General features: G+C 49.2%; 1 protein-coding gene across 3 annotated transcripts in view; it reads left to right on the forward strand.

Annotated features, from left to right (window-relative positions):
* The first annotated feature begins 8,520 nt into the window (after positions 1-8,520).
* Positions 8,521-14,103, forward strand: part of LOC143829652 (aldehyde dehydrogenase family 3 member B1-like) — a 40,514-nt gene continuing 34,931 nt past the window's right edge. The window contains exon 1 of one of the 3 annotated variants that reach the window (XM_077320883.1): positions 8,521-8,683. The gene's annotated coding sequence lies outside the window, so the exon portion shown is untranslated. Of the gene's footprint in view, positions 8,684-12,749; positions 13,001-14,103 lie in introns of those variants that run through there. The other 2 variants (XM_077320885.1, XM_077320884.1) reach the window with 2 other exon arrangements.

Below are 14,103 nucleotides of genomic sequence, written 5' to 3' on the forward strand. Positions count from 1 at the left end.
CCTTATGTTCATTGTTGTGGCGTGTCTGTATCTTATTTTGAAGGGATGTTTAAACATTACCATAGCGACCAGAGTCAGAGAGCGTTAGGGCAGTGGGCCTCAGTAAAATTGTCAAGCGTTGAGTGGTCCCTGGTAATAAAAAGGTTGGGGACCACTGCATTAGAGGACGGCAGCAGGACATTAGCTCCTCTGTCCTAGGAATTATTAGGCTGTAAGACGCGTTAGCACCTGGAAAAAATCTACCAGGGAAGAGCTGAGATCATCCAAGTGTCTGCTGTTGCAGACTAGGAACAACAAGTTGAAAGAACAAGAAGAATAGCAGAGAAACAGTGTGTGTGTGTATGCGTGTGAGATAAGAAGGAATGGGAGAGACACTGAACGCCACTGTAGAGAATAACAGAGAACAGCTGAAAGATTATAAATAACACCTAATAATCTTCCAGAGATTCTGAGGGACATCTAGTACTACAAGTGAGTGGTTAACAAGGCAAGTGGAGACGGCGAAAAAAGGCAAACAAACAAACAACCTGAACCGCAGAACCGAGACGAAAGACGAAGAGCAGAGGAGAGAAATGGAGGCAAAAACAATAGCAGAGGGAGAGGGAGTCCCGGAGAATACAGCACCAGGCCGGTGAGCTTACTAGCTCTGTGAGTGCTGAGTAGAAGAGGCTGGCTACAGGACTCAGGAGTAGCCGTGGAAGAGCTTTAAGTGGTGGAGGAGTCATAAGTAGTGGCAGAGTGCAGCCAGCTGTGTCATCAGTAAGCCCCGCAGAGAGCTGTGTCATCAATAAGCCCTGGAAGAATGCGTAAGGCCAGTGCTGTATGGGTCAGTCTCACTCTAGTTTCCTCCTCCCTGATCTCTTCCGTCACGGCCTCCGTGAAAAGCCCCAACCCTGGGTTCTTACCCTAGAACAGCTATAAGGGCCCCCGGACAGAAGTATCAGCTCCCCACTGTGGGAAATTGTGACCTGTGTGGAGCTAATAGACTCCCCCAGCTGGGGCAGAGTGGAAGAGAGGACTGCCAGCTGGGATAAGCGGAGGTTTCTGTCTGGCTGCCTTTTCATGAGGAGACTGATCCAGGAGTGGCTGGACTGGCTGTAATTCACCGAGGAGAGGAGACAGCCAACTTGCACCACCTTGTGGCCAAGAAGAGAATTTTTTCTTTTATTTCAGTGCTTGGTGGAATGGAGTTTTTTTTAGTTTTTCTAGTTAGTAAGAAGGGGTGGAGCATGGGAGATTCACTGGTGTCCAGTGAGATCCCTGACACAACACCTGGTTTGCTACTTTAGCTGGGTTAGATTGAGATGGCTGCGGGTGGGATTTTCTGGGGTTGGGAGGGTAGTGGGTGGGGCGGTTAGTTTAGGCAGTTAGTTTAGTTATATTGATAAGACCTGCTCTTGGGATAGGACAATCATGGTAGGGAATGCGGCTGAGATAAGGGAGACCTGGCCTGGAACGCAGATCCCAGTAGTGTTGGGCCAAGGCAACTATAGTGGTGGGAGGAGGTTCAATAATAGGGGGGCAGCGACATACATAGGTCCGGGTAGGCCCCGACGGTGGGTTTTTCACCGCTGGTGGCCTGGTCGATATGGACTCTGCCCTTCAAACCTCCGTCCCATCTCTGGGTTCACAGGAGAGAGGGCTAGGGTGGAACCGGGGCTGATCCTATGCAATGCCAGGTCAATATACAACAAGTCCTCAACCTTGCGGGACTATTTTGCAAGGCATGAGGCGGACTTGGCTTGCCTGACTGAAACCTGGGTGCATGAAGGCGAGACAGTCGCCTTGAAAGATCTGACACCGCCCGGGTATTCAGTCCTGCATCAGCCCCAGCTCTGGAGAAGGGGAGGGGGGTTGCAATCCTGGTCAAAGAGTCCTTTTCCTTCAGGGCTTTCCCTGTGCCATCGATTCTGGGGATAGAGTGTGTCGGCTTGGATTGGGAATTGGTCGAGAACGTGATTATCTGGTTGGTGTACCGATCACCCACTGCACCTACAGATTCCCTGCCAGGCTTGTTGGAGGTGGTGGATGCCTGGACGTTGCAGTACCCAAGACCTTTAGTCCTGGGTGACTTTAATGTCCATGCAGCCGCGCTGCCTTCAGGACTTGGCCTTGACCTTGTGTCATGCTAAACCAAAAAAGGAACCAAACCCAACCTTAACAGGTAGGAACTCAAAAGTGGAGCTGAACAATAAAAATAATGTAAAACTTGTTAATTATTTATTATGGTGCACAGTTAAAAACAGAATAAAAACATTTTTAAAACTATACCGAACTAACAGCACATAGAACCAAGGACCAAATGCGTTTCGACCCTTCCGGGTCTTCCTCAGTGGTCAAGATTATGATAATACACTCTATATAGAAATATACCTATATAGAACTCTCTATAATGTGTAGCTGAATGGTTGAGTGGGATCTGTAATGTGTAAATTTTATCCTTTTTGGAGACCAATTCCTATGTTATGTCCCTAAAGTCACCACTCTTCACTATCATTAAGTTCTATACTCAGAGTGTAATCTCATGTGCGTCAGAAAAAGCTATACCTTGTTTCAGCCATGAAGACATTAGGGATCTCACAATTTGTTGCTGGCCTCACCCTCGGTTTGATCTTTGGCGCAAGTGTAGCGGTAGATCTGGTGGTGAATAACATCGTTCCATGGTCAGACCACCATGCCCTGAAGGCTCGACTGAGGATACCACCCCTCCCCGTTTGGGTGATGGACATATTTTAGTCTGCCCGCAGAGACTTATGGATTCCCAGAGATTCCTGAATGCTTTGCGGGACCCGATGCCCTCCGGCGTCTCACTAACGGCCTTGGTGAAGGACTGGCAGTCCCGCCTTATGGCCGCTATCGACAAGATTGCTCCTAGGCACCCTCTCCGCCTTCGCCTCAAACAGGTTCCATGGTATACCCAGGAGCTTCGGGAGAGGAAGAGGAAAGTAAGACAGCTTGAGTGAGTGTTGAGGAAGACTCACAATGAAGCTAAAAGAACCTCTCATTGCACGCTTCTGAAGGCGTATGAGAATGCAGTGAAAGCGGCCAAATGAGACTTCTACGCCGCAGAAATCGCATCCGCGAGCTCCCACCCGGCACAATTATTTAGAGTAATTTAGTCCCTTACAGCCCTTGAGGAAGGGCACCAAATGGTAAGGAAATTGGATATGAGCTGTGCAGCTTTATCTAGCTATTTCTCAGACAAAGTTCTGTCGCTCCGCTGCGATCTACCTGCCACGGTTGATACAGTGAGTGAACTGGAGGCTCTGTGGCCATCCCAGGAGTTGGTGTTTGATGGCTTTAGGCGGCTCTCATTAACCGAAGTAGACAGACTACTAACTTCAGTCATAGCAATCACTTGCCCCTTAGATCCTTGCCCATCTTGGTTGCTGAAATCAGCCGGCCAATGGGTAGGAGGTCCCTTGAGGGAGATTATCAACCTCTCCTTAACATCTGGAGAGTTCTCCGAGGGACTTAAGGAAGCAGTGGTGTGTCATCTGCTGAAGAAAACATCGCTAGACCCACGGGACCCCGCCAGTTACCACCCAGTCTCGCATCTTGCGTTTCTGGGAAAGGTGACAGAGCGGGCTGCGGCGGACCAGCTTTTAGCATTTCTGGAGGAAACTTCGGCCCTTGACCCATACCAGTCTGGCTTCTGACCTGGCCATGGGGTGGAGACCATGCTGGTCACCCTGACAGATGATATCTGGCGCCAGCTGGACCGAGGTGGTTTCGCCATACTTGTGCTGATCTGAGGGCCAGATCAGGAAGCGCGCCTCCCATGCCTGGACGGAGTGCAATTAACACCTGCACCAATAGCCAGGAATTTGGGCGTGACCTTTGATGCTTCCCTTTCCATGGAGGATCAGATCACGAAAGTAGCCCAGATGGCATTTTTCCATCTTCGCCAAGCCAGACTACTAGCGCCCTACCTGTCCTCAGATCACTTAGCCACAGTGATCCATGCAATGGTCACCTCCAGACTAGACTACTGTAACTCACTCTACGTGGGCCTGCCCTTGTCTTTGACCCAGAAGTTACAATTGGTACAGAATGTGGCTGCTAGGGTCCTCACTAGAACACCTTGGAGGGCCCACATTCAGCCAGTACTTCAACATCTGCAACATCTGGTTGCCAATTTGTTTCTGGATCAAGTTCAACATTTTGGTTTTAACCTTTAAGGCTACATGCAGCCTGGGTCCTGTCTACCTACTAGACCGCTTGGTTGCCTATGCCCCCCACAGAGCCCTTCGCTTGCGGGTGCAAACCTACTGATGGTTCCGGGCCCTCGGGATGTTTGCCTGGCTTCGACCCGGGCCAGGGCATTTTCAGCCCTGGCCCCAACCTGGTGGAATGAGCTCCCAGAAAAGCTAAGGGCCCTGTCGGAGTTAACAGCTTTCCACAGGGCCTGCAAGACGGAGCTCTTCCGCCAGGCATATGGTTGAGACCAGGGCGGGCGGTCCCGGCATTGGATTTGGTCTCCCTGGGTTCATCTGAGTGATCTGATTGCCTCACTCCCATATTAGCAACCTGGTGTCCCTTGGCTAACGTGGGGCGGTTTGGGGGGGGGGTTAGTGGGGTTAGTTAGTGCTCGCCTGTTGCCAACATTGATAGTATGGATTGGTTTTAATGGTTTTATTGTAATTTTATTGTATGGGTTTTATTGTAATTTTTATCTTGTATACCGCCGTGAGCTTAAGGGAATGGCAGTAGAAAAGTTTAATAATAACAACAACAACAACAACAACAACAAGTTGCTCCTTTCATAACCGGCAAGTCATTGCCCCCAAGATGAACCAACAAAACCACTGGGGTCTCAAGCTCATGCATCACACCAGACACTGTGTTCCATAGGGCAGACCAACACATTCCTTTGCATACCAGTCAACAGATGGCAATGTGGTCTCCGAGGCTAAGATGCAGTGTCCAACTGGAACTGGCAGCACAATGGCATGCCCAGAAAACAAAACTGTGCCCCACAATCATCACCGGATGGACTGGCAGGATTTGACCTGAGACAAGTCATAGGTTACTTTCCAAGAATTGGACACACATAACCTTTATAAGCATGCAAACACCAGCTGCCCAAACTCATAATTGTCATGAACCCCGATTCATGCCAACTAAGTTTTGTTTTCTTGCAAGCCTCTTCGCTTCTCACCAGCCTGGTGAGCCAAGGCCATAAACCCATAAATCTGCCTGAGGACTCCTAGCCTCCCTTCGCTTTCCCAGTGGGAGTTTTCCGTTGCTGATGTATCAATCTCACTATAAGTGTCCTTGTGGAGACAACCCAATTCTCAACAATGTGGCAACGACTTAGATAAGATTCCGGGCCATCTGGTCTCTTGGGAATCAACTCACCTTTGCTGCCCTCTTGCTCTCCCGCCAAAATGCCTATATACCCCTCCCTTATGTGCTGGGATCTATATCTGCCCTGGGTTTCTTTGTTCTTTGTTATTATCAAGATCTTTGCTTAGGAAGATCTTGGCTTGCTTTAGCATTCTGTGGACTCTGCCTAATAAAGCTCTTTTTGGATTTACAACAACCTGTTGGATCTCAGATGTGTCTTTATCTCGAACTCTGCAGGCTAAGCTCAGCCTGGTTCCTGACAATAATCTGCATTGGGGAAGCACCTTGTTGATATGCCTGTGTGGCAGTTCCAATACAAAAGGAATGAGAGCTGAAAGAACTCGCATGCATGCCCACCTGGCGAAAACAAGCATATGAAATCACCGTAAATTGATAGCGAGATAAACTGGACCCATCCCTATGTAACAAAAAATTACCAGGCAGGTGGGGGCAAATAGCTAAGTAAGTTCTTGTCCAAGGACCTACTCAAGGTAATCCGAGTGCCCCTCCCCAGTTGATCCATCTTGAACTGGCACAGCAGAATGTATAGCTGGCCCTTGGAGGCTTGCACATCTGAAATGTCCAGGGCCGGGCACTTAACGGCCATCCTAGTAGGTGCAAGGAGCTCACTGCATATAAATGCCCTGAAAAAGTCCAGTGCAAATGTCACCTTCGCAAGTGTAGCCCAAATTCGTCATGGCAAACTGCCGGAAGCTGCCACACTAATCAAAGCAACAGCTTGAGTGTGATGGGCTGCCTGGAATCTATCCTGGCAGGGGCCATGCGTTTCCAGCCCTCCACTGCTCTGGGGGCAAGGAATGAGGAACCTGGATCCCACTTGCTATGAAATGACAGACTGGCTAAATGGACTCTCAAAGTGCCTGGGGCCACGCCTTTTGCCCACAGTGTCACTAAATAGCGCAACAGCTCCGGTTCATTCATGGGTTATGCTGAACCAAGCCAGCAGGCCCTGGCAAAAGATAGGAACCCTCTGGCAGCTCCTTCGTAAGCCCGCCAGGTGGAGGTGGCCATGGATCATAGGACTGCCTGCAGGATCACTCTTTGCCAAGACCCCAAAGGTCTAATGGGAACTCCTCTGCCTCCTCCTGTGCATCTGGTGTGAGTTGGTGAAATCTGGTGGTCTGTGAATGAGACAAAGCGTCCTCTATCTCGTTCTGCACCCCTGGAATGTGCTGAGCTGAAATTTTAATGTTACATTCCAGACAGGTAAGAATCAACCATCGAACCAAACCCATTGCTCTCACACTTGGAACTCTGTTTGTTGACTACCCGCACCACTGTCAAGTTGTTGCACCAGAAGTGAACTCCCCTGTTGGCAAAGCTGTCCTTCCACAGGACAACTGCCAACAAGATGGGAAACAGCTCCAAGAAAGTCAGGTCCCGTAGGACCTCAGCCTGCCACAACCCAGACCATCTCTGGGCACACCACCTGTTCTGGTAAAAGACCCTAAAATTCAAGCTGCCTACCACATCAGAATGAACCTGCAGGGAATCGGCCACAGGCAATGGAGACTGCCATATGGCAACCACATTAAAGTGCGCGAGAAAATGCTTCCATACCCCGAGGTCTTTCTCTATGCCCCTTGTCAACCTAATGTGATGTTCAGGTGTGTGAGCTCCTGATGTGGCTCAAGCTTGCCGATTGTAGTCCCAGCAGGGGAGGCTGGTACCCCGCTTACCCAACAGCCCCCTGCGCAGATGGACACTAGGCCCCACCTTCACCAACCAGGTGTCATGGTGTTTTAAGTTCCACCTGCATTGTAGGATGCAAACTCCCTGAAATCCTGATCATAATCTAATGCAGCATCATTGCTTGCATGCTCCCTGGCCTCTAACACATGTGCCAGGTATCTAACAAGGCGCCACCCCCGTTAAGGGTAGACCGCTGACACCAGTGCCATGAATTCAGCAAACCCCCTTAACCAGTTGCTGAAGGTCCTTTCACATTTGGGAACCTTGGCTTTCTTTTTGTCCTGCTTTTTGCCCCTGTCCCCATCCTGCTTGCCAACCCGCACAAAGGCAAAGAGGTCCAGAAAATAGCCTTCTAGGGCCCTTTTCCTCAATTTATTAGGCACATAAATCACTGGAGGAGCATCAACATCAGTATATTGGGCTGATGGTTACCTTTGGGAACCAACCACCTCCCCAGAATCAAGCAACCACTTGGCCTCTTTCTCCTTTTGTGAAGCCAAGACAGCAAGCTTGGCACAAAGGCCACCTCTAGCCAATAATGTCCATCTTTATGAGCCTCTCCAATCTCGTCCCCCAAAGAGGACTCACCCAAGGAAGAAGTACAGTGCCTAGTGCATCTTCTCTTGTGACTGGACTTCCTGTGCTTCTTCCTGCGCCCTGACCTAGGTGCCACACTGCTGCCAGAAATCATGGCAACACTGCTGGCACTCGAAGGGCAAAAGTCTTGGTAGCTATCAGCCCACCCTCACACCTGCCCTTCCCCCCCTCCATTTCCTGATCAAGAATTTTTTTTTAATGGCGCAGTCTGTGTTGCTGCAGGACCACAAAGTGCGGCTCCCCATTGGCTGCTTGGCCCAGCCTCGCCTGGCCTGGCCGGAGAGTCACTGCTCAGAGGAAGAAGCCTTCCCCAGCGGTAAGTCCTCCGGCCGGCTTCCCCTCGCCCACGGAGCCTTCTGCCGGGCCCTGGGGCAGCCGAGACTGCTCCTCGGCCCGGCAGTAGGCCTCAAAGCCTGCCGCCGCCTTCCCGAGCCTTCTGCCAGGCCCTGGAGCAGCTGAGACTGCTCCTCGGCCCGGCAGTAAGCCGCTGAGCCCACCGCCCCCGTCCAGAGCCTTCTGCCAGGCCCTGGGGCAGCTGAGACTGCTCCTTGGCCCAGCAGTAGGCCTCAAAGCCCGCCGCCGCCTTCCCGAGCCTTCTGCCGGGCCCTGGGGCAGCCAAGCCTGCCCCTGGCCCCAGCAGAAGGTCCCAAGGCCACCTACCTTCCTCTCTTCCTCCCTTCCTCCCAGCATTCCCTTTGTCCTTCCCTTCCTCCCAGCATTCCCTTTGTCCTTCCCTTCCTCCCAGCATTCCCTTTGTCATTCCCTTCCTCCCTCTCTTCCATCTGCCTCTTTCTGGCTACCTGTTTCTCTCCCTCTTCTTCTGTCTCTATCTTCCTCCCTTTCTTTCTGTTTCTCTTTCTCCTTTTCCTCCTTCCTTTGCCCCATCCCTTCACCCACCCATCATGCTAGGGCCCGCTGTATTTTGGCCACAGTGGGCTTAATATCTAGTTATACAAATAATCCCAAAAAGAGATCTAAGGTAATTTTTTATTGTTGTGGCATGATCCTGCAGCAACACAGAAGTGTAAGTTTCTTTTTAAAAGTTTTGTTGTGGTGGTGTTTCCCCATAGCAATGCAGAAATGCATTTTTTAAAATATATAATTTGGGGGCTTGGGGGGGATGGAAGTTTGAGTTCCCAAAACAACCACTGTGAAGAAGGGATTGGTGGCTTGCCTTGATTGACAAACCGAGGAGCAGGAGGAGAAGTTTGGGTTGTTCTTACTTCTGCCCTCTCTGCTGCCTTGTCAGGAGGAAAAATGAGGTAGTGGGAAAACATGAGAAGGGTCTCCCATCAGGAAGCTTGCAAACACACAGTTTCCTGTCACGTGTTTGCAAGCAGGAGGCAGCGTGGATTTTATGCCTCCATGCAGAATTGGTCTGTATCTTGAATACTGGCACTGTTTAACTTTGCCTTGCTCAAAACCCTCTTTCATCAGCACCTGATGAAGCTTTTCACTCCAACATCTTGCAGCTGGCTTCAGACCATATGTGCTCTTTTGTAATTTGCACACGAAATGTTTGCTTTTGTACTATTCAGATCCTCACAGTTGTAAAATATAGATGTCTTCCTTTATTTCTCTGTGCAGGAAAGCATTCTTTATATCTAGATGCTTTACATTCATTTGTCTTGTTGCTGCTATACTTAGGAGCATCTCTGTTGATGTATATCTTGCCATAGGTGTGAAGGCCTGATCATAGTCTTCTATGTATTTTTGAGTAGAACCTTTTTCAGCTATGGATTTATATCTCTGTATTTCACCTTCAGCATCATATATGATATTAAAAACCCATTTGCATCCTACTGCCCTTTTTCCTGGAGGCAGGTCTGTGAGTGTCCATGTTTCATTCTTAATCAGAGCTCCAGTCTCATCTTCTGCAGCCTTCTTCCACCTTTCTGGTTTGTTGCTGAGCATCTTCTCTGTGTTTTCCCATGGGAAAGGTTTATCCACAGGCTCTATTTAGTAATATGAGCTAAAGAGTAATACCTGCTTCAAAGATCCTAAAGCCTAAATGTAGTCATTGTCAGCTCAAGAGAACAAAAGGACTGTAGATATAAATTACTGCCCCCACAATATTCCTTTTAAAAATTGTTTAATGAAGAATTCATGTATATTATACAGATCCCATTGAGGTAAACCAGAAAATTCAAAGGTCAAATACATAAAAACACAAAAGCAAAGAAAAGTCACTTCCTGCTTACTATACAAAGAGGTCATATCCAATATCAAGTAGTCCATTAAGTCAAAACAACTATACCAATGCAAAATATATCTAATAAATTCTAATAAATACAGATAAGCAGAAAATAAATACAGAAGAAAACGCAAGCCTCCAATTAATTAATTAATTAATTAATTAAAAAAGAAAAACTATCCCCAGTGATTATACCCTCAACTTAACCTACCTTCCCCTACCTCCCACCTACCCCCAAGTGACTATACAATCCAATTAACTTAACCCACACCCTAACCCTACCCCATCTTGAAGTGATCAACCTATACTCAACAGCACAAAGGAGAAGAGGAAGAAATCAGAGGAGAAAAAGAGAAGAAGACTTTTACCTAAAACTACAACTCCCCAGTGATTATACAACCCTTTAACTTAACCCATCCTCCCTCCCACCTACCCCCCAGTTATTATACAACCCAATTAACTTAACCCACCCCTCCTCATCCCCCAAACCCATATTGATCACTCTGGACCCAATGAATTTAAATTTATTGATTGTCTATAGTCAACTCATCAAATCTATTGATTGTCACCCTGTACCCAGTGAATTTAAATGTATTGATTGTCTATTATCTACTGCTCAAATCTATTGATAGTCTCCTAGTACTCAGCAAATGTAAATCTATTGCATATCTATTTTCTTAATTGTCTGTTATCTGCTGATTAAATCTATTGATTATCACTACCCCATAGTGACTAACCCCAACCAAATCAACCAGTTACCCTCCCCCATCCCACTCACACCTTAAGTCAATAACACCAAATCAGTTTAACCCACCCCTCTCTAGACTGTCTTAACCCAAATGACTACTCTAATGAACTCATTCCCATGTCAACCCCCAATCAACTCTCCTAATTCACCTACATATTAATTACACTCAACTGAGACCCTTCCCCCAATCCCCAACATGGCCTAATCACTCAGCAAACGCACAACAAACACCTGGATTGGGCAACCACTGAGATGCCCCAACTGGCAGTCAGGGCCAGAAGCAAACACCATATAACAAGCCACATCTACATGCTCTTACAACCAATTGTACAGCCCTGAAATACCATAAGAGGCTATTGGGACATCCCATCCAAAGATTACCCACTAATCACAAGACAAACCAATCCAATCACACTTCAAAGACAGTACCAGGGTTTAGGAAAAACCCTAGCAATATAAGCAACAAACATGATAAGGTACCTACTGAGACCCACGTGGAAACAGAATAGACAAACAAATACATCCCAACTACTCAAATATGTACACTTTACTCAGAACACACACACCAAATATAACAGAGGGAGAGATAACAACAGGAGGGACGAGGAGGTCAGGGATACCAATACTGAGAGGAAGAAGAAGAGATAGCAATGGGAGGGACCTGAGACATGCTTGTGTACCTTCCAACCTCTGTCCCATCCCTCAGCTTTCTCCATCCTGGTCCCCACCTGGTGGAACAAGCTCCCAGAGGAGATCAGGCCCCTGACAGAACTTGAACAGTTCTGCAGGGCCTGCAAAAGGGAGCTCCTCTGCCAGGCATTTGGTTGAGGTCGACCTGAACCACCTTTTCCCATGGGCCCTCCTGCCTATGGCACCCACTACAATTCTGCCCAAGCCACTCGGCTATCAATATGCGATTATTTAACATTTTCAATATTTTTCTACTGTTATGTGTTGCTTGTTATCACTTTATTATTGTTAAACAATCTGTATTGTTTGTGTTTTATGTGAACTGCCCTGAGCCTACAGGGAGGACAGTATATAAAAATAATAAACAAACAAACAAATAAATTTTCTTGTCTTGAAATTTCTTTTCCATGTATCTTACCCATGATTACCAATTAGGTTTAAACCCAGGTATCCCCTTACTGAAGCAGTTGGTGCAAAATTAAATGGACTCCGGGAAATGGTAGAAGACAGGAAGGCCTGGAAGATCATTGTCCATGGGGTCGCAATGGGTCGGACACGACTTCACACCTAACAACAACAAATCCCCTTATCTTTAAACCGCCCGTGGCGCCACGGGCGCCACGGACTATATAATTCGGTAAGCCCCCTTGAGGTGGGCTTTGTCCGTGATGAGGAAGGGTCCGGATTGGACCCTTCCTCACGACAGACAATCGGAGGGACCAATTGGCAGGCGCGAAGCGCCTGCCGATTGGTCCCTCCGATTCCCAGCTCCAGCAACTGCGAGCCGCGCAAAGCGCGGCTCGCAGTTCCCCCCGGCCTGACGCGGCGAGAGGCGCTCCGCGCCTCTCGCCGCGTCAGACCGCCGACCCAGGGAGCCCCCGGCAGTCGCGCGAAGCGCGGCTGCCGGGGGTTCCCTGCCTGGCGGGCACTTCCCGCTGAGCTGGACGCATCTCCAGCATCTCCAGCAGGACCAGCGCCTCCTCCTGTCGCCAGCGGCCCGCATACGGCCGCCAGCAGCCCGCCTTGCCGCCCTCCAAACCGGCTTCTCGCCCGCTGCCCACCCACCGCCGCTTTCTCAGCCCGCCGCACAAGCCGGGAATCGGCTCCTCAAACCGCCGCCGCTGCCGCCGCCCCACGAGGCCCGGGAGACGCCCGCCAGCATACCTCCCTTGCCCAGGCCGGGAATCGGCCCTTAAAGCCGCCGCTGCCGCCGCCGCACGAGGCCCACGAGACGCCCGGCAGCATCGCTCACTTGCCCAGGCCAGGAATCGCCCCCAAAAGCCGCCGCCGCAGGAGGCCCGGGAGACGCCCACCAGCATTCCTCCCTTGCCCAGGCCGGGAATCGGCCCCTAAAGCCGCCACCGCCACCGCACCAGGCCCGGAAGACGCCCAGCAAACTCACTCCCTTGCCCAGGCCGCGAATCGGCCCCTAACGCCGCTGCCACCGCCGGAGGCCCGCCGCACGAGGCCCGGGACACGCCCGCCAGGATCGCTCCCTTACCCAGCCACGGAACCGCCCACAACAGCCGCCGCTGCCGCCGCACGAGGCCCGGGAGACGCCCAACAGCCTCACTCCCTTCGCCAGGCCGCCAATTGCCCCTAAAAGCCGCAGCCGCTGCCAGAGGCCCGGGAGACGCCCGGCAGCCGCGGGGACAAGCCGACTACTCTTCGCCCATCTGGAGCTGTACCACCTCGATGCCAGCTGCCCAGTAAGTGAGCTGGGGCCAGCAGCGCTCTGCGTGGCTGCGAGGCAGTCCCTGCGGCGAGAGGCTACCGCCCATTCCCCGAGGGAGATCCCGGCCCCACCAGAAGCCTCCTTTCCCCAGCCCCCTTTTCTCTCCAGCTTCTGCCGGGGACGGGCTCTCCCCCCCAGCCCAACTAGCGCCCATTTTATTTAAAATTAAAATGGGCTTAAAATCTAGTCATTTATATAACTAGTTAATTTCAGTATTTTAGCTAACTGCAATATATTACACTGCCATTTATATATTGAAGGTAAATTGGAGTGTAGAGTCTAGAATTAAACAAATACTTGCAAGAATAACCTATGTTTGTAACGCAAAGTGAAAAATATTTTGTGATAGTATGTACTGTCAATGAGAAACACTTTGTAACTTTTGTATTACTCTCATATATTTGTTACAATGTTAGCCTTATAGAATAGAGGGTTTATAGATGATATATTAAATAGATTTTACTTTGTCAGAATATTAGCTGGTTTTGAACCAAGGGGGCCCCTTTTCATAGTGAAAAGAAAGAACGCATAGATAATCATGTCTCACCCAAGCCATATGTGAGATGACCCTAGAAGCAGGAGAAGTCTAAAGGAAGTGACCCCAGGAGCTGGAGAGATCACAACTTTAGGGGCAGGAAAGATTAACTTAATGCAGAACAGACTCCTCGTCTGTTAGGATGAAATGTAGGGAAAATAATGATGTTATGACAAATGCAATGCTAGGAGAACTTTGATAGAAGTATCGATAGAAGATAGATGGTGAAACGTCAATAGGTCATAGAAGAGAAATGATGAAAGCACAATAGTAGGAAAGTAATAATACATCTGTTCATGTTTGTAACTAGATCTAGTTCATGCTTTTAGCTCTGATTTCTGCTTGTAATTAGCTCAAAGTGTATAAGTACAAGCAACTGTCTTTGTTCAGAGTGGCTTTCCCTCTGAGCCCTTGGCAAGGAAGGAACCTGTCCATGCAATTCTTGCTCCAATCAATTATATAGCTTTTCAGAGACCTTGACACCCTGCCTGATAGGTAACTGAGTAAGAAAATGAGGCACAACATTTTGGTACCTGAGCAGC

Source organism: Paroedura picta, chromosome 2, assembly GCF_049243985.1.
Source record: "Paroedura picta isolate Pp20150507F chromosome 2, Ppicta_v3.0, whole genome shotgun sequence".
Classification (NCBI taxonomy): Eukaryota; Metazoa; Chordata; class Lepidosauria; order Squamata; family Gekkonidae; genus Paroedura; species Paroedura picta.